Source organism: Haliotis rubra, unplaced genomic scaffold, assembly GCF_003918875.1.
Source record: "Haliotis rubra isolate DU_JTF1 unplaced genomic scaffold, ASM391887v1 Scf229, whole genome shotgun sequence".
Lineage (NCBI taxonomy): Eukaryota > Metazoa > Mollusca > Gastropoda > Lepetellida > Haliotidae > Haliotis > Haliotis rubra.
The window spans coordinates 1,410,421-1,431,136 of record NW_025766325.1 but is presented as its reverse complement, the minus strand read 5'-3'; the positions used below and the strand labels follow the sequence as shown (position 1 = coordinate 1,431,136).

At 41.1% G+C, this 20,716-nt stretch overlaps 1 protein-coding gene across 1 annotated transcript in view; it reads left to right on the top strand.

Annotated features, from left to right (window-relative positions):
* Window positions 1–20,716, top strand: part of LOC124277884 — a 90,949-nt gene that overhangs the window by 13,569 nt on the left and 56,664 nt on the right. Inside the window, exons 2-3 of the mRNA XM_046713611.1 lie at window positions 246–310; window positions 960–996. The gene's annotated coding sequence lies outside the window, so the exon portion shown is untranslated. The remainder of the gene's footprint in view (window positions 1–245; window positions 311–959; window positions 997–20,716) is intronic.

Here is a 20,716-nt window from a genome sequence, read left to right as displayed (position 1 = left end):
GGATCAGACAAAGCAAAGCAATAATCAAACCCATCCCCAACTTGTTCAGGTGTTTCAGGGGCAATGGGGTAGCCTAGTGGTTAAAGCGTCCGGTCGTCACGCCGAAGACCCGGGTTCGATTCCCACATGGGTACAATTTGTGAAGCCCATTTCTGGTGTCCCCGCCGTGATATTGCAGGAATATTGCTAAAAGCGGCGTAAAACCAAACTCGCTCACGTGCTTCACGTATTACATTTTGTTTCAGGGAGGACGATATAGGCAGGGACATGAGTCAACCATCCATTCTCAGTTTCTTTGCTCCATCGTCTGGTATGTATTGTACGTCCATCTTCACACAGATATACTCAGCAAAATTAAAAACTTGACACTGATAAATTTCGACATTTTTCTTTTTCTGTTTAATTGTAAGTTCAGGAGCAAACCTTGACTTTCTAGCCCATCAAGATGAAAAACACGAAATGCGCGTGTGGAAAGCAAATTCATGAGGTCATTCAGTGCATGTTTGCTTAAACTGAACAGGCACACTGAATGTGAGGTGAAAAATAAAGGCACACGTAAATTATCTGCCAGGTGCCCAGTGACACATTTCGGAATATATTCCATTCCTGTGTCTGTTTGAGGTGACAGATAAAGGCTGATTTAAGAGTTATGCATTAGAGAGAATTTTAACTGCTTATTAAATCAGTTAGATATTGCTCACATAATATTGCAGGACTGACTGACTGAGTTTGGTTTTACGCCGCTTTTAGTAATATTCCAGCAACATCACGGCGGGGGACACCAGAAATGGGCTTCACACATTGTACCCATGTGGGGATTCGAACCCGGGTCTTCGGCGTGACGAGCCAACGCTTTAACCACTAGGCTACCCCACCGCCCTAATAATATTGCAGGAACACCAGCTACCCGCTCTCCATGAATACAAAGTGAAATTATGTTGGTCTTGTTTGTGTTTCAGGCGAGGGGACTCAGCCAGAACACCTGCAGAACCACAGGTAATTAATAATTTGGTCACGACAAATTTCATATTCAAATTACATCAACTTTAAGTAGAAAAGTACCGATATGACTGGGAATATGGCGATGTGACGTAAAATTTTAACTGACTCACTTTACATAGAAAAAAACAACCCAAACCTCTTGTTGACATTTATATAAACTTACATGTAGTTTTTAATTCAAGTTTACATACATAAATTTCCATTGTTATGATTGTAATTCCTGCATTCTGATTAGCTGATCTGTTCCCATTAAATGTAAAAAACTAAATCATTTTGATCTGCATTAAATTATTTTTTTTGTTTACATTGTGGATTACACGTTTTTGTTGTCGAATTCAAATTTTAGGATTTCTGTGAATATTTATTGAGTCCTTGTGGCATAAAGAGGCATGAATTTAGATCGAAGAAACAACGTGCAATTGATGAATCTGGTACAGTTTGCACCTGATCTTACGATTCAGACACCAAGGAGACTTATGTCATGGCTGCTCACTGTTAAACATCTCCCTAGAAATCCCCCAACAGTGAATTCAGAATACGAGTGTGTTGCAAAAACAATTTTACGGGGACAGCTTGCTCGTGCTTTCTCACAATCACACCAGTGTGACGTCTGCCGTATCCATAGAACTCTCCTTGTTGTTGGCCGACGGAAATTTGATTTGACAGAGCAAGAAATTCTGGGTTGCTCCACATTTTCAAAGTAGTCATAAATTTACTATTTCGTTCTATGCCAAGGCAAGGCGAGAGAGCGATTGTTGCGCTTCCGTTTTGGAAAAGTGAGCAAGCCCTTCGATCTGTTGTTGACCGATGAATTTGCGATTCGTGTCTTGGAACGCACCTAATGCTTCTGCCCAGAAACTTGAGTTGCTGAGGTTGGAATACGACTTCCAGTATGCGCGCCACTGCACCCATATCTATGACCATTGTAATTGGTCATTCCAGTTCCTATCATGTGGTTCAGTACATGTGTTGATGGAGGTACGGTTCAACTTTCTGTCCCGTTTGATTCAACAAAACTTCAGCTGTTTCACCATGATTTGATTTTCGGACTACCATACTTCTAAGTTCTACCATACTAAAAGAACAACCTATGAGCATAACTTTGTCATTTTGTTTTCAAACGAAGTAGAGTATGCACAATCCGGTTTAATTTTGTTAAATTAGGTGGACGTATTGTTTTTCCTCAGTAGGAATGCCGAAAATATTTTGAATGTTAATGCTTACAACTACATGACCTTCTCTTTCTTTGGATTTTAAACTGTTAAAAAACATATTCAGTTGCACTATTCTGCAGACAACATTTTGTTGTTTAATGCCGCATTCAGCAATATGCCAGCTATATGGCGGCGTCCAGAAACTCTAGTGATCAACAGCAAGAGCATCAATCTATGCAATTGGGATATGGTGACGTGTCAACCAAGTGAGCTAGTCTTACCACCCGATCCCTTTAGTTGCCTCTTTGGACAAAGGGATAGCCTGAGTGGTTAAAGCGTTCACTCGTCATGCAGAACACCCGGCTTCGATTCCCCACATAGGTAAAATGTGTGAAGCCCATTCCTGGTGTCCCCCGCCGTGATATTGCTGGAATATTGCTAAAAGCGGCGTAAAACTAAACTCACTCAGTCCAACTAAGGATTAGCAGGGTTGCTGAAAACAATTCTAACCCGGATCTTTATGGGTTCATTTTAAAAGCTTTGTAAGACAACAACCAGCCACACTGAAGCAATGGTTATTAATTCACTTAATTCACATCTTAACGTACCCTTTACCTGATACATGACATTATGAGATGGACATAGGGTTACAAAAGTCATGACTATATATATATTCTCCCTGAAGATAAACGTGAAACATGTTGAGAAGATCCGTGTCGTGTGATTATTTCAGAAACTTCTTCTTATATATGTACTAATGTACGCTCGGTATTCTCATCACTTTATATATATATATATATTCGCCACATAAAGAAACAGTGCATTGTCAAAAATATTATCCCAGTTGAAACGTACGATAACAATGTCAAAGGTACATATAAACTTTAATGGAGGGATCATGAGACCATAACAAGTCAGGAGAATTTCAATTGAAAAGTCAATCACAACGACATCACGAATCTAAAAGCGGGACAGGGGTCAAACGACCATGTAACAAGCTCAATAACGGGTATGTCCACCATCGGCATTGAGAACAGCAGCAGGCAAGAAAAGGAAAAGGAAACATGGAGGGAGAAACGCCTAGACAGAAGACAAAGGGGCACTGATGGACCAATAAATCCTCAAGTGCAGCAGACATCTGATGTCCAGAGAGAGAGTGTCATCTCTGAAGGTGTCCCTAATACTTTGAATCACAGTCAACAGACGGGGACAACAATGGACCTGGTACATCGCAGCACTCAGTTTTGGATCCAGCTAAAGCTGATCAGAAGGCAACATTGGAGGAGCTGTCTTTGAAAGAAAGTGTGACTGACAGATTACAAGAACATGAATCTGGCTTTCACGTTAAGCTGTTTGAGTGCACAACACCCACAGAGTGTCAAATGTTGCCTGCCATCGAGTCTATCATAAAACCAAGGCAATTACAGCATGTTAATCAAAGAATAAGTCACATGATTTTCTTTTATAAAGACACGGATGGTCCAGAAATATTTGTTGCTGTATCAGGAATGGCTTACAGACATGTTGATCAGAGAAGCTGTCCAGAATTTCCAAAGAAGATAGCAAGACGACTTCTGGAGCCAACAACAATTCAGCTGGATACAAGGAATGTGACAGGAGACACGTCACAAGTCAGGAAACAATACATCCCAGGAGGAGGAACCATCAACATTTGGGATGTCATAGACGTGGTTGTCCACAAGTACATTGCTAAACCAAAAAGATGGCATCAATCCTCGAGATCTGCAACACTTGGAGAAACAAACGCCCATCAATTGCAATTAAAAACTTTCTATTGAGGTTAGGACAAGATTTCCAAACATATTTGACATGCAGAAAATAGTTTCTCATTTTGCAACTATTGACAGAAATGAGCCTACATACCAGTTTGGTTCCAGTCAAAGAGCTGAAGAAAAGATGACGAAACATTTGCAATGTTTGACTTGATGCAGGAAGAACACAACAAGGAGACAATCAAGAAGCTTCAAGAAGACTTGTACAAAAGAATCGACAAATATCTCAATAACAAATGTGAAGACTACATCCAGCTTTCTTGTGGTGATCTTGATCTCTGGCTAAATGCAATTGAGTATAGGCTTTCCTAGACACAAAATCAAAGAGGTCTCCCATAAAAAGTGGACAGAGAGTCCACCAAAGTTCAAAGATGTTGCAGATGCCTTAAAAGAACATTACTCGTCAAACAAGATTTCTGGCGAAATACTGCATACTGATGTAAAGATGTCCCTGCGCAATGCTGGTGGAGCAGCTAAGCCCAAAGAAACCCATCACCAGCTTCATCCAATCACATTTCACATCTCTCTCCAAATCTTACTACTTTTGGTGTGGGAAATGGCTGAAAATAAAACTTGAATATTTCCAAATGCTGGATGAAAGTTTCAAGTCTGTCATAAAAAGAGCAAACAATCACCTCTGCAGACATACTGCCTTTGCCATGGGTTCATTCACAGGCAGGGAAAATATCTGTCAAACTGACAACAAAGCCATTTTCACTGGATTTCTTAATGCATTTCTGACTGATTTTCTCCTAGGGAGGAAGGTCTTGGACCTACAGGAGGCCAACCAAGAAGCGCTTGAGGTCTCTTTGTGAAAAGTTACAGAGGTTGAAGATGGCATAGTGTGCTCGTATCAAACAAACAGATCATGAACATGATGAAGACCCATTCTACAAATATTTCTCAGAATGAACACACCTCTGACGGAAGGTATGTACAATGACACTTACATCCTTTTGGACAAACTAATCACCATGACAGGAAAGCCATTACAGACTGGGTTCCTAGTTGGAGACCGAATGCTCATTAACAACATAGAAATGTTTGATATAATCATGTACAATCAGACACACACGTACATCATCCATGTCAAGGAAGGCTTTGACAACACCACACAAGAGTCGTCGCATCTCAGATTCGAAACTCTGCAGATATCCTCTTCAGGGCACTGACTAGTCACATGACCAAAACTGTTCTTGATGAAATGTGGGACCGCTTCACAGAGAGAAAACAAAGAAATCAGGTAGAAAATCTGGGACACCCTTGGAGAACTAGCAAAGGAAAGGGAATGGAAAAGAATCAGCGTGCAATGAAATCAAAGCTAGAAGAGATGAAAAAGATAGATTCATGAGCCTCTTTAAAGAAAGAGAGATTGTTTATGTTTTGGCGGCAAGGGACAAGTCAGAAGATAGGACAATGGAAACTGCTGATGCATTGATGACACAGGTTCGGAGTGAATTTCCTATGACATGTGAGAAGATCTTGCAAAGTCTTGAGGCAAAAATGTACGTGCAGAAGAAACAAACTCATCATGTGGTCACAGATAGGTTTAGATATGTGAATCAAAAAAACTTTCTCAAAGATATGACGGGCGATACCCTTGGCAAATACAACCAGTCAGACAAAGAAGGGAAAATTCATGGCAGCAGCAGAATTGATTCCAAGGCTGCTTCAAGCACAGAACTGCAAAGTTCAACAGATGAATTGACCAGAGGTTTTGATAAACAGAATCCTCATGCTTCATCATCTGCTGGGAGTCCACAAAAGAGTCTTACAGTGACAGAGGATGCTAGTCCGAGACACCCAGCAGTACCTAACACCCAAGGTCTTGGTCAAGGTCTCTGGAAGAAGGTGTATTCAATTCTAACTGATCAGCTCCCAGATACCAGATCATCCATCGTCAAGTTGGATCTTTTAAGTCTCTTTAGTCATTTCCGAAAATATCAGATTGGGGAAAGAAAGTTCCAGCTAAAGGTTTGCTTTATTCCAAAGTCCAACGATGACTTTAGAGAAGACCTGGGATCATTTCTAAAGGGTTTGAAATGTTGACAATCTTCTGGCCGAGGACAAATTGCATGAAATATGGAAACAGATGTGATTATTGTCGATAGAGACTTCAGATCACAGCAGTGAAGTTGTGACCGTTTTTTCCTGGGCAAGATAATTAGGCTAACTGTGACAGAATCTTCACTTTGCCATAGACTTGTCACATCAAGTTGAATAGGTTTATTGTGACAGTATCTTCGCTATGCCACAGACTTGTTCACGTACACCTGGTATCATCACTATTTGATAATGATTCACAAACACACGCAATGGACTCTGCTTTTGGTAGAGATGAATGACCTGTTGCCTTTAATAGTACTACTTAGCTGCATGATCTACTTATTATTGTACAATGGACACTTCTTGTGTTTATATGAATGACCATGGAAATATTTTCTGTTGCCTGTAATATACTAGTAAGTATTTAGCAGCATGATCTACTTGCTATTGTACAATGGACACTTCTTTTGGTAGAGATGAATGACCATGGAAATATTTTCTGTTGCCTGTAATATACTAGTTACCATTTAGCAGCATGATCTACTTGCTTTTGTACAATGGACACTTCTTTTGGTAGAGATGAATGACCTTGGAAATGTTTTTTTCTGTTGCCTGTAAAGATAGTTACTATTTAGCAGCATGATCTACTTGCTTTTGTACAATGGACACTTCTTTTGGTAGAGATGAATGACCTTGGAAATGTTTTCTGTTGCCCTTAAGATACTATTTAGTGCCACTTTTCAACAGATTTTACCGATGTGGCAATAAAAATGCAGTGAAGTATTATTTATTTCTGAAATGACAACTAATCTTTTCTCATGTTTAATCACCTGGGACATGACCAAATTGTCACATGGGCTAAGATATTTGTAAGCCTGTGTCAAGTTATGAATGCCCTGTGTATATGGCCCCTGAATTACTAAGTAAATTGTAAATAACATAAAATGCCACATCAGGATTATTTCAGCCATATGTTCAAAGCTCACTTGTCATTAAGGTTATACTGCACTGCAATCATTGGATTGTTTGGTCCAGAATATTCAGTGAATCTTTAACTGATATTTATGTAAGAGAGTAATCTCCCCTCATTTTTTGGTAGATGCAAACTCCTCTAATGACAACATGGACCAATTTCCTGAAACACTGACACTGAAGTATTCAATTCAAAGTTATATTTGAACAAAAAGGATGGCAACATAGATGTCCCAGTTCTACTTTTGGTTTGTCTGACTGCAGGGAATTAAAATGTGTCTGAATCAACAGTCTTCCATAAACTGTGAAGTAAGAAATATAACAACTGCTTTTTGGCTTCCAAAAAAAGAAACACATAAGTGGTATGGAATAATTGTATATACACCAAGAATTCTTTTAGAATGTTCTTGGACAGATAAATACTTACAAGAAAATGTTAATGAGATAATCAGCAACACCTGTAACCAGTGTCTAACTGCAAAAACTGTGAAGGTATCAGCATAAAACAGGAAAGTATCTCTCATAGAACACAATGTGTGGTAAATGGTCCTTCTTTTCAGACATTCATTTTCAACATAATTTATGTTATTATGAGGCTCATGTGTAATCGTTTTTTTATATTTTGTCTGCCTTTAGTTATGATATTTGATATTTGTATAGCACCAATATCCAGCTCAGCTCAGCTCAGCTCAGCTGCTTTGTTAGTTACTCCCATTTTGACTCTGTGCCATAGGAGCCCACATGCTAATTTCTTTGATAATATTCCTTTATTGAAGCTATGAATTCATCTATAAGATTCCTATAAATGTATTTGTTGGCATGCAGATTTGCTACTGAATGTGTTCATTATGTTGTGATACAAACGATCAGAGAATGGTCTGTATTGTAATGGTTGCTCTTAAGCTAACGCTTAGTCTCTGCAAATATATCTTCCTGTTGGAAACAAAGTACTCCATTTAAAATGAAAAGGAGCCCAAGATGGGGATTCAGAAGCTGAGGACAATCTAGACTTGCTTCATTTAAGGCATCTGCATTATAGAGATGGATGGGTGGAAGGGAAAATACTGTGATTCAGAGTGAGTGAGTAAGTGAGCATCCTTTAACTCTGCATTTACCAATTTACCAGCAAACAGCCCAATAAGGCATCACATCAATGCTAGAACAAGCAGTTTTGGTCAGTGACCAAACAACATTTTTTGGCTTAATGGAACATTTCTATTGATGAACTATGCATCATTAGATAAAATAATTTGTGTCCTGAATCAGGAATATATATATATGTAACAATGAGTCTTTAATTCAATTTTCAAATACATAAGCCAAAAAATATGGTTATCTGTGGAAGCAATCATATACAGCAGCCCTTGGAATGCTAGGTATCACTGATGTGTTCCAATATATTTGTTGTTTACAGGGCAGTGTGTCCTCAAAAATGTATGCAGATTTTGAAAACCTCTAATTTTACATATAGTGATAATACTCATTTTATTATGGTATTCATCTGTCCTCCATTATAACATATGCTTCAGATCCATGCTTCAATTAGATTCTGTAACTCTGCTTCATGCAATAAACTCTGGCACCATTACTTTTTTCTGTCTTGATATAAATTGACAGGTCTACAATGAGTGAGTATGGCTTAACGCTGCTTTTAGCAATATCACGGCGGTGGACACCAGAAATGGGATTCACACATTGTACCCATGTGGGGAATCGAACCCCGGTTTTCGGCGTGACGAGCCAACACTTTAACCACTAGGCTACCCCACCGCCCCAGGTCGACAATGAAAATTTACTATATTCAAGCTGAACCTCAAACAGATCTCATGTCATAGGGGAAGTGAATACGAAAAATTCACATTTTTCCCTTATGTGAAACAAAATGGAATTTGGAATTAGTTAATATCAAAACTTGAAAATATACACTTATTTTTCTTACAATGAAGGTATAAACCTCAATATAAGTGCTGAAATGTTAGGCCATTATGAAGCCTTTGTTTGTTGAGCTAAACAGGCCAGAGTTACTCCCCTTTGATCATGACGTAATTGGTGACAATTGATTTAGACTTGTTTCCTGTCTAGTCCCAAAGCAAAAGATATTAATACTGAAAGAAATCACGTGAAAAAAAGTGTGTAAAATACAAAAGATGCATTAATTATAACTGAAAATGTAAGCAGCAGGATAGATTGATCATGTATATTTTCATTCATAACCTCATATCCATGAAAAATATGTATAACAATGTTGATGTGCATATGACATCACAATCGGGAAGCGACTTTTCACCGACACAAGTACACTGGATATTTGGAAGAAATCTTACTTTGTTTCAAGCAACGTATATGCATAAATGTGATATGTAAGTAGTGAGAAACATTCTGACAATCTGCTGGTTGTTATGTTCTTTTCGTTTTCATTGTGACTAATGGAAATAGTCAGAAATGAGAGAAGTGTCGTCACCGCTGTGCGTGAGTTTGCGTAGTGTATGCGACTTGTAATTCCTATAGATATAGTATTGGAATATTGTTTTACTTTGATTGCCTGTATCCATGTAATGTAAATGTCGCGCGTCCTAGTTATCTCGTATTTATTTCGTCCCGTTGCGTTTCTGATATGCTGCGCAACAGCTGTGTTTTTTAAAACTTTTTTGTCTTTTCTTGTCCCTGTTTATCATGTATGGTACCAAGTGTTGTTTTAAACAAACTTCATCTATTCACAATCTCAGTTACAAACTTGCGCTCGCAAACTCATAGATTGATATCAATTCTCAGATACTAATCTACAAACATATACCTACATCTCCCCACACTCTGTCCATGCCCTCTGGCTAATGTTATATTCAGTATTTGATACCTACTGTGTGTTGATATTTGTCAGTACCGGAGGGCAATTGGGCAGTTTGCATCAACCTTATACAACATTACTAGGAAAAGATACGATAAATTCACTTGCTTTGTATCGTTCTGTTTGACTTTGGGGAGTCGTACCTTCTTAACAATCGCGATTTTACTATTATGCTGTGGAGATATTCATCCAAATCCTGTGCCTGATACACATTTTCTTAGTATTTATTCACCTAAATATTCGTAGTCTAAGGGAAAAGATAGATCTGGTAACAACTGAATTTCACAATTTTGACATCATATGTATAACTGAAACGGGGCTGAATGCTAGTATACCAAACAAAGACATATTAATTCCAGGATATCACCCACCTGTCAGAAAGGATAGACCCACAAGGGGAGGAGGGGTCGCTATCTACGTTAGAAATAACTTGTATTTCAAACATGTTAATGCCTTACACATCACTGACTTAGAAGCAATATGGTTACAGATTTTAATTAGGAACATAACGATTCTTGTCGGCGCATTTTACAGGGCCGACATAAGTGCTCACTATTGGGGTTTAATCGAGAATCTGTTGACCTTAACAGCAAAACAATTATAGTCGGTGATTTTAACTCCAATATGTACAATATAAGGAATGACAAAATTGATAACTTGAAACTATTGTACAATTTGAAACAGGTTATAACTGAACCTACAAGAATTACTGATACAAGTTGTTCACTGATTGATCTTATATTTACAAATTGTCATTGTCTGACTAGTTCCTCTGGAGTCTTAGCACCAGTTTGCAGTGACCATTGTCCTTTGTTTATTAAGCTTAAATATGAAAAAACACGTAAAGCGACATATAAACGGACTATTTACGACTATAACAGTGCACACTATGATCGGTTATGTCAATGCATAGCTGCCAACGAGTGGCTAGATGTGTTCCAAAACGACAACCTAGATACAATCACAGAAGAATTTACCAAATGTCTACATAATACGTAGACATAAATAGATTCATAAATATGTACCACATAGAACAATATCTGTTCGACCAAACGATTGTATTTGGATGAACGGCTACTTGCGGAAACCTATGCGAAAACGCACTCGATTGCACAAAATTGCTAAAAATCGGAACCGTCCTGACGACTGGAAGGAATTTAGAATAGGTAGAAATAGGGTAATCTCAGAAGTTAGGAAAGCAAAACGAGAATACTATGATAAATAAGATAATAGCGTAAACACGGAGATCGGCTCTAAATCATGGTAAGGTCGCGGGTTCGATCCCCGACCGCGTCATACCAAAAGACGTAAAAAAATGGTACTTGTTGGTCCCTGTCTGGCGCTCGGCATTAATGGGTACAACAAGGACTGGTCGGCTCAAGTACGACGTAAAACCCAATTTCACCTCACCTCACCTCTAAATCATGGTGGCGTCTAGTCAAAAAGTCTATAAATCAAACCAGTCCTAATAATCAGTTTCCTACTGTCATATATAAAGGTAATATAATCAACAGCGACCAAGGAATTGCTACAGCCTTAAACGACTTCTTCTCAGAACAAGCTACTGTAGACGAAACCCGACAGAGCCGTACCGGACCTCCCTTATAGTCTAAATATGCTGGAGGGAATTGAACTGACAGACAATGAGGTGAGTGATGTACTTTCTTCTTTACAAGTAAGTAAAGCCAATGGCTCCGATAACATAAGTAACAAAATCCTTCGAAAAGCAGTTTCAGCTACTCTATCCAAACCTCTATCCAAACTATTAAATCTTTCTCTCCAACTTTCCCAATTTTTAGATTTATGGAAAATGGCATCCGTCTTATATACATAAGAAGGGTAGTATTCACGAATGTTCAAACTATAGACCAGCTGCTTTAACAAGCTGTTTATCCAAAGTCTTTGAGAAGTGCATATTCAAACACACTTACAATTTCTTCCAATTAAATCATACGATTATCAGTGCTCAATCCGGATTTAGACCTGGCGATTCTACGTCGTATCAACTAACTGTTTTGTATCAGACTTTATCTAAAGCACTTGAAGAGGGAAAAGAGATTAGAGCCGTGTTCTGTGATATCAGCAAGGCTTTTGATCGTGTTTGGCATGAAGGCCTGGCCAAACTCTGGTCCTCTGGAATAACTGGAAAATGATATAACTGGTTCGAAAGTTACCTACAAAATAGGAAACAATTTGACGGTCATAAATCTACCCAACGACCAGTGCCCCTCAAGTAACATCAAGCTTTTTGCTGATGATACTTCACTCTACGTAACAATTGAATACCCAGAACGTTCTTCAGATATGTCATCAGAGGAAAATAAATATTATTTAAACCCATACGTGTGACATGTTTTTATAAACACTCTGCAATATGGCTGAAAGTTCTTGTCTTCCAAAACATTCTCAGCGATGTTTCAGAATTGGTGATTCGATGAAACAACTACCACAAAAAAAAACCCAAAAAACAATGCCGGCGACGACAATGAAACGTTGTTTTTTTCCAAATTCAATACTTCCCAGTAAAATTCGACATTTAAATTAAGACAGAGCGGTGTCGGGTATTACCGAACTGCTAACACCATGCCCCACCTATTTCCTGTTATGTTATTATATGAAGCAATAAGTAATACTAACGAAGAACCGTTCAGTGGGAATCGTATACACATACAAAGGCCAGTAAGTCCTGTCCACCAATCCTTTTGCTATTAGATATTTCACTTCATCAAATTTTCATAATTGTTTTGAACTCTTGTCGACTCGTCTGAACATCCTTGTCAGGCTATTGCGAACAGCATTGTCGGGCTATTCCGAACAAGCGGTGTGCCATGAAAATTTAGTTGTTACCGAAGTGTCATTGGTTCGACGCATTATCGTTGGTTTTCAATCGTGTACAGAAGTTTGATAAACTCTTTCCTCGTTCCTATTAGTAAATTTGCAAATTATGAAAAATTCAGTAACAGGAACGAGGAAAGAGGAAAGAGTCCCTTGATCGATAGTATTTTTGAAGAACGAATTGACCTCATATTGAAATTCTAACAAGGATGTAAATGACACAAAATACAAAATTTGTCAACTTTTCAAAACATAAACACTCACATTAGTGCAAATATGTAACATTTATCTATTGATCACAAGTGTTTTCACGATTCGTTTATTTGGATTTAAAAGGTAACTAAATTGCAACACTTTCCTCACATCGCCAGTTTTCTGCACAAATTGCAGATCTGCAATACTTATTACTTGATCGATCGTATAACTGACTTGTAGGGATGTTCTTTTTGAGGTTGAAGGGGTAATTTCTCATGAAAATGCTTATTTCAACATGGACAGTAGTGATAATGACCGAGCTGTTGTTGTTTACAAATATCCTATTCACGGTCTAATAGGACCAAGCAAATACGGTTATTTCAGACTAACAAACAGTTTGCCTTTTGTGGCAGTTTTAGTATCGGCTAACATTGACTTGCGCAACTGAAATTTGAGTAATTGATTTAATTTTTTCTCTTTTCTGTTTGTTTCGATTTATATTTTGTATGTTAAACGATAGTCTGCTGGAAGGTACTCTGGAAGCTCTGAAGCTACACGCTCAGAAAAAGCTGTCACGACCAACAAGTTTAGAAAAACATACGGAAATGGAATTTTGTTCGGTTATAGACGCTTGTTCGGTAATACGCAAAACGCCATGAATGGTGATTTAGTAATATATGTATGTCAAAACTGGCGAGATTTATGATGTATGTAATTTCAGTAAATTTGCCCTCCCTACAATGAGCGGATGATATCATAGAAAAGCGAATATTTCAAACAATTCAAACCTGCGAAGTGCATTTATCTTCGTGATGTATTTGGATATGGTTTCGACATCAAAGAGAGGGTTGAAGAGGAGGGACAAATTGTACGATTTATAAAGAAATTAAGTAGCAACTTTACTTCTCACAGGGTGGAAGCGGCGTCCACGCGAAATGTGGAGTTGCCCCAAAAGCAACTCCATTTTCTCGCTGGGCAGTGAAAGACGAACATGTGGCGCAAGAATAATAGTACGTATTCCCTCGGATTTTCATTATTTTGCAAGTATATAAGGTTTTGCCAATGTAAGCTGTCACCGAATTTGAAGACATTGGATACAACAGTTCATGAGATATCGCGTAAACAAGAGTTTGAAAAGTGGTCTAAGTGTCGTGGTGACCTTGAAAATCAGGTCAAGGTCACCCAAATCAACTGGTGTCTGCGTAATCCCCCAATGTAGGCTGTCACTAAATTTGAAGACATTGGGTAGAACAGTTCATGAGATATTGCGTTAACAAGAATAAGGACGTACGTACGGACGGCCGCTGCTGATATTCTGTGCTTTAAAGCGTAATCCAAAACATGTACCATCTGACCATTTTCTACTGGCATTGTGTGTTCATACTAAATGTTTCTTGCTGACACAGTCACAGTAATTAGTGATAGCAGACAAACAAGCATAGCAAGCAATATAGTAACCTTAAACGGTTACAAAACATGTCATGAGATAGCTGACTTCGCTTTCTGTATTTAATAAAAGTAAACAAACATATCAAGTAAAAAGTGGCAGTGCAGTGGCAGAAAGACATTAGTTACAAAAACAGAACAGATCAAATCAAGGGAATGTTAACGAAAATATGAACTGTTTTTTAATTGAAAACAAAATTGAAATAATGAGCATCAAGACAAGTGCATTTTCATACCGTCACAACATCAGCAATATCAACGCAGTGTTAAAAAAAACCCTGCCACCTGCTTCTTTCTTATTACTAATACTTAATCTGTTCTGACATGAGTGAGTGAATTTTGTTGCTTTGGGCAAAATTTCAGCAATGTCACGGCTGGGGACACCAGCAATGGGCTTCACACATTGTACCCATGTTGGGAATCGAACCTGGGTCATCGGCGTGACGAGCGAACGCTACTACTGACCTACCCCACCACTCCTCGAGGGGCAAGAATCAGCCCTGAAACACTGTGTATCGGTGTTTGAAATAAACACCCATCCAAAGATATGTGGTAGGTTTGTTTGTTGTTTAACGCTGCACTCTTCGAGCAATATTCGAGCTATATTGTAGCAGTCTGCATCAGACAATCCAGTGATCAACAGCATGATCATCGATCTCTGCAAATGATTGAGTGACTATTCCAGCAATATCACGGCGGGGGACACCAGAAATGGGCTTCAAACATTGTACCCATGTGGGGAATCGAACCTGGGTATTCTGTGTCATAAACGAACGCTTTAACCACTAGGCTACCCTACCGCTCCAGGTCTACAATGAAGATTTGCTGCATATGCATGCTGAACCTCAAACAGATCTCATGTTGACAAAATAATCGGACCATTAGTCTACCCCACTGCCACTCTACTCAATTGAGATACCATGTGGCACATGGATCTTGTGTCATTCCTGGATACTTTTGACTGAGGGTAAATCAATTTATTTGTAATAACTGAAATCCTTACAAGTTCAGCCTGAGGGTTCTCATGGCGCATGGCGAGTGAGTGAGTTTAGTTTTACAGAAGTTTCAGCGATATTCCAGCAATATCACAAGGAGGAAGGGGGGTACGGGGTGGCACCAGAAATGGGCTTCACACATTGGTACACAATGGTGGCGTCGAACCTGTGCCTTTGACATGATGGGCAAATGCATTAACCATTAGGCTACCCCATCGCCAAGGGCTCAGGGGAAGTTCAATTGATGCGAGCAACAAACCTACCTGCATCAATTAAAACAGTAACCATGGTGATGTATACACGCACGTTCAGCCCTCAAACTATACGAATACGGGACGTATTCAGATGAAAACATAGGCCAAAAACTAAAAAGTATAGGATCCTTAGAAACATTAAAAACTAAAGTAATGGCCTCCTCCTCCTCTTACAGCTAACCTTCTCCATCACTTTAACAAGAAATATATCACAGCACCATGAACATAACCATAATGAATAATTTGAACATTATAAACTGAACACAAAAACCTTAACTGTAACACAATACACTTTCTATCAGCAGCTAGATCAATCAGGTTTATGATAATTTGTGGGATCGGTGATAGACAATGCCATGCGCATTGACGAAATGAGGCTTCTCCCATTCTCGCGGTATAACGATAGTCACGTTATGGGGTGTAATGGAAGAGCAATCCTGCCGGAAAGAGCGGGAAAAAGTATTGACACGTCCAAGCTGGTATAAACTCACCAATATTCGTGACATTGCAAGATTTTGATCACTCGCAGACTTGGGTAACTGCCAAGTTACTGGTCGGCAAAGTAAACAACTGCTAGGTGATCGGCGATACCGGCAGAAGACGTGCTTACCGCGAGAATAGGAGATGGAACTATAATACTTGAAGCGGAGTTTCCTTGAAAATAGGAAAATGTTGGAAAGCTCTGAGGCTGAAAGCTGTACGGAAGAGTAGAAGTAAATACAATTCCCTTTGTATACATCTCTAGAAGACCTGCTGTCTCCATATCTTCACGGCGCTCTTGGTTATAGTTGAGCTGCAGCCATAATTGGAGTGGAGGAACTCGGCGGTCGATGTTTAAGGTATTCCAAATAGGATCGTTATAAATCTGATTGATGTATATCATGAGAATATGGAGAAATGTAAGGAAATGCTGGTTGATTGTTAACGAAAGATCTTTGAAGAACGAAATAAGACTAAAGTTTCTTTTGACAGTTTTTTCCAGGAAGTGATGATTCTTACCTAACTCTGATTTCGTTTTAACTGGTAATTCAACACTTGGACTAGGATGGGGGAAAGATGGGGAAACCGTCCAAACGAATTTTGTTTATGTTGTTGTAAATGTATTTACGGGATGAACCAGGTTTGAACCCCCAGTTAACTTCCTGGTCACTATGACCGCGAACCAACACTTTCCTGATCACGTGACACTATGATAGCTATATGGCGTGTTGACCTCGAGGAAACAGTTTAATGTGAATGAGCTGGTTACAGGATACTATTGGGATCACTCGACAAGGTAAATGTTAAATATTTTGCTTGGGGGGTAACATTGTGCCGTATGGTATGATCAATAATTCCTCTCTGACGAAACCTCTCTCTGGCCCATCTTTCAAGTACTACAAGTTCGGCTCGTCGGCTTTGATGTCCACTTTATCTATGTTGTAAGTTTTGACTGACCATGTCGGATCGGTGGCTCGTTTCCGAGTGTCCCCTTCGTGTTCCCCCGGCTGGTAGAGGTACCTCACGAGGGCCCTATCGGGTATCTGTTTCTCCTTCCCACGCGATGGTGCAGCCGGTTCAGCTATCACTGATTTCAGTTTGATAGCGTCGGCCAGTTTCCTGAGCTTGTCTTCCTCTTTCGACCGAACCAGCTTCACGGTCACGCGTTTTCGTAAATTCTCCATCGTCTTACCGAACACTGAGTTGTTCATGAGCTTGTAGAGGTTCTTCTCGAAGTCACTGGTGGCCAGCTTTCGCAGGTCTGTGTTCATTCTGATGTAGGGCTCCATCCAGGGGCTTTGGTTGAACTTGAGCACCCTATGAGCCTCATACCCAGCGACAGGTACAGCTGCAGGTTGTGGTAGTGAACGATGTACTCGGTTTTGGTCATCAAGTTGGGTACGAGTTTTTCAACATTGGCCACCCGTTCACCCAGCAGGGTCCGTTGGTCGTCAGACATCCAGTCCGGGTCTACCGTCAAACCTTCTGGAGCCAGGGGGTAGCTGTCGTGTGACTTGTGTAATGCTGTTGGATACTCCAAGTCCACTTCGAGTATGTAACCCTTCTCCGAATCCAGCGGTATGCTCATGACGTCTACCTCAGGCACCCACTCGAATCCCCCGGTGGGTAGATACTGGCTTATGGCCCAGCCATACAGGTTGTTGGCGTTGAGGTAGAGGATGTGGGTGGTGGGCTTTCTAGAGTCGTAGCCCTTCATGTACTTATTGTTGGCTTTCGCGTAGCGTTTGGCAGCCATGGAGATCCCACCTCGCAATCCTTTCTCGATGAACAGTAATCTGTGAGCAATTCCACCTTAACTCCGGTTTTCTTCAGCAAGGCATCCCAAGAGAGACCGGGGCTGGTGTAGTTACATACGGGGTCGAGTTGATACTGCTTGAAACACGTCCTCCTAAATGTCCCGAAGACGTCAGCCAGCAAGAGCACGTCCGTTCTCAAGTACAGGTCGTGGTAATCGCCCAGATTCTTGCAGTCCAGTTTATTCCACACGTTAATCGCGTGCGAGTAATCATCTTGGGTGATTGTCGAGTTGGTCAGGTTGCTGTAAAACCGGTCGATGGGGGGTAGTCGGGTCTCGGCGAACTTGGCCCAGCCATCCATGTACTCGTAGGGGTAAACACCCTTCCTCATCAGCAGGGGCCGAGTCTTGGCGTCGGTGTATCGATCAGTGATGGGGAAGGTATTGTTGGCCTTGACCAAACTGTCAAGAGACGACAGCAGGAACTGAACTGAATCGATGAACCTCAGGCCGTTCAGGGAGAAGGAGATGTATCTCTCCATGTTGTTGGGGATGCACGTCAGGTTGCCGTCGACCCTCGCGAAGGCCTGCACGATCAAGTGAGAGTCGTACCCTCTCAAGTTGTGGAAGACCACGAGAATGTTGATCGTTTTGGGATTGATTCTGAGCTTGAGGTTGCACTTGCTGTGAGCGGCGCCTCTGTACTCAACGGTGACATGGCAGTGATCTATCCCCGAATTGCCGTTCAGCAGGCCATCGCACACATGGCAGTGAGTGCTGCAGCCGTGGGCTCGCCGGTCGGCTTGGGTCATAAGCATGGGAACGACATTGTACAATTTCTTCCTGATGGCTTTCTCTTCCCATTGCAAGCACTTTAGAAACTTTTCAGCCGCGTCGGGACCCCTGTACACTACAGGAGCTTTCGTTTCCCCATCACATCGGATGACCACGTATCCGAATCCACAGGCCTCGTGCTCCTGCGTTTTGTGCGTGTTGGGGGTCGGCCCGATGTCAACGCTTTTGATCAAGGCTTCGAAGTCGTGGTAGATGACATAAGGCACTGGCATCTGATTCTTGTGGTTGTCAAATTTTAGGACATTGTCGCCTTGCTTGGGCATGTCGATTCGTATGGCCGTCTGCCCCACGCCTAGGCAATCCTCCCGGTGGGATTCTAATAAACCAGCTCGTGTGAAGCCATGTAGGCATCGTTCACAAAAGTGTTTTTCCCGTCGTATTTCGATTGGTCGTGCAACAGCCTGCTGATACTTATCACCTCGCTGGATCATGAATATATTGATCACACGGCGACCCTCCATTGGGCTGATCCTGTGCACGATCGTTTTGTTGCCTTCGTGCCCAAAGACGTTGACGGCTATATCATTCTGTTTCTCGATTTTGGTGACCTGGGATATGGGGTGGGTTCGTCTATACCAGCCCAGTTGAGCCCATCATCTTGGGGATAGCTAGAAGGCCTGTTCAAATTAACGTCCACTTGAAACAAGGCTGACCTGATTGCTAACCTCATGCAATCGTCACCCTGTTTTTTTTATGTTGACCATAGCCTGTTTTTTCACTGTGATTTGAAACTTTCGACTTCCCAAATCGTTCAGTTCCTCATTTACTTTGTCAGCGATCAGCGGCTTGACGTCGCCGATGTCTATGTTCTTATCCACATGCATGCACCAGCCTCTCAGATAGTTACCTACAGCGCGTTCAGTGCGCACGAACTCTAGATCAACGACTCGGTGCTGATGCAACAGTTCGACGAGCTCGGGCTTCCTCATACGGGAATAACCTACTAACCCCAGCTCTCGGGCTTCCCATTTGAGTTGTTTCACAGTGTGGGGAGGTTGTACGGGGTCGTGCAACAGTGCGACTAGCCCGGCTTCCCTCATACGGGAATAACCAGTCAACGCCAGCTTTGGGCTTGGCGTTTGAGATGTTTCACCGTGGGAGGGGATTGTATGTTGAGTAATCTTAAACAGTTGGGGTCTCCTCATTCGGGAGTACCCAACTACACCTCGTTCTCTCGCAATCTGCTTGAGCTCTCGGACAGTAGGCATTGTTATACCCAGGTGTATACAATCTCTAATTGGGCCGCCAACAAGGGAGGTAACTTTGCTGTGAGCAGGTGGAGGGCTGGCGCCAGTAGATCCACTTTAGTGTCATAATCAGCTATACTTAGGTAGACCGTTTTGGTCACGTACCCCTGGGGGTAGCGGCCCTGTATACTTCGTATTGTGTTGAGGTACTTATCTAGCTCAGGTTGAGTCGCGATTAGCCCATGTCATTTCCAATGTGAACCGAAATTTGAAGCGCCCCAGGCTATTCAGTTCCTCTTTGAGTATACCAGCGATGGCGGTGACGTGTATGCTTTCAGCTTTGTTCATCCGCCAGCTTTTCAGGTAACCTTTCAGGGTTACAGTAGTTCGTATGAAGGCAGGCATCATTATATCTAGGTGTACACAATTTCTAATTAGGTCTCCATACTAAGGAGGCGCCTACATTCGTTTATGTAGTCCTTTTTCTTCTCGTGGAAAACCTGGTGCCTGACTACGTTTGCCCGTGGGCTTTACATAAACAGTAGTGACATTTCACTCCAATACCGCACACGGAACACGTGTAGTTCGCGAAACACCTCCTATGAAAACAGCAGTACCCCGCAGTCCTACATCTCCTACCGCAGGTCTCGGTCTTCCCCATAAGTATGTACTGGCATCGGTACAGGGCAGGTCTCATCTTTGGTATACTCATATGGGGACCTAGTTTAATTGCTTTATGATCAACGCAGTCGCTGCTAGACCCAGCACGACGAAGGTCAGTTCTCGGTCCTTTTGCCCTGGGGATGGTGTGTAGTACTGAGCAAGTGTGGGCTCATGGAGTGGTTCGAGCTGTTAGTATTGTATAGTAGGTAGTATTCTCTCGCTGCGTCGTCGACGTCAT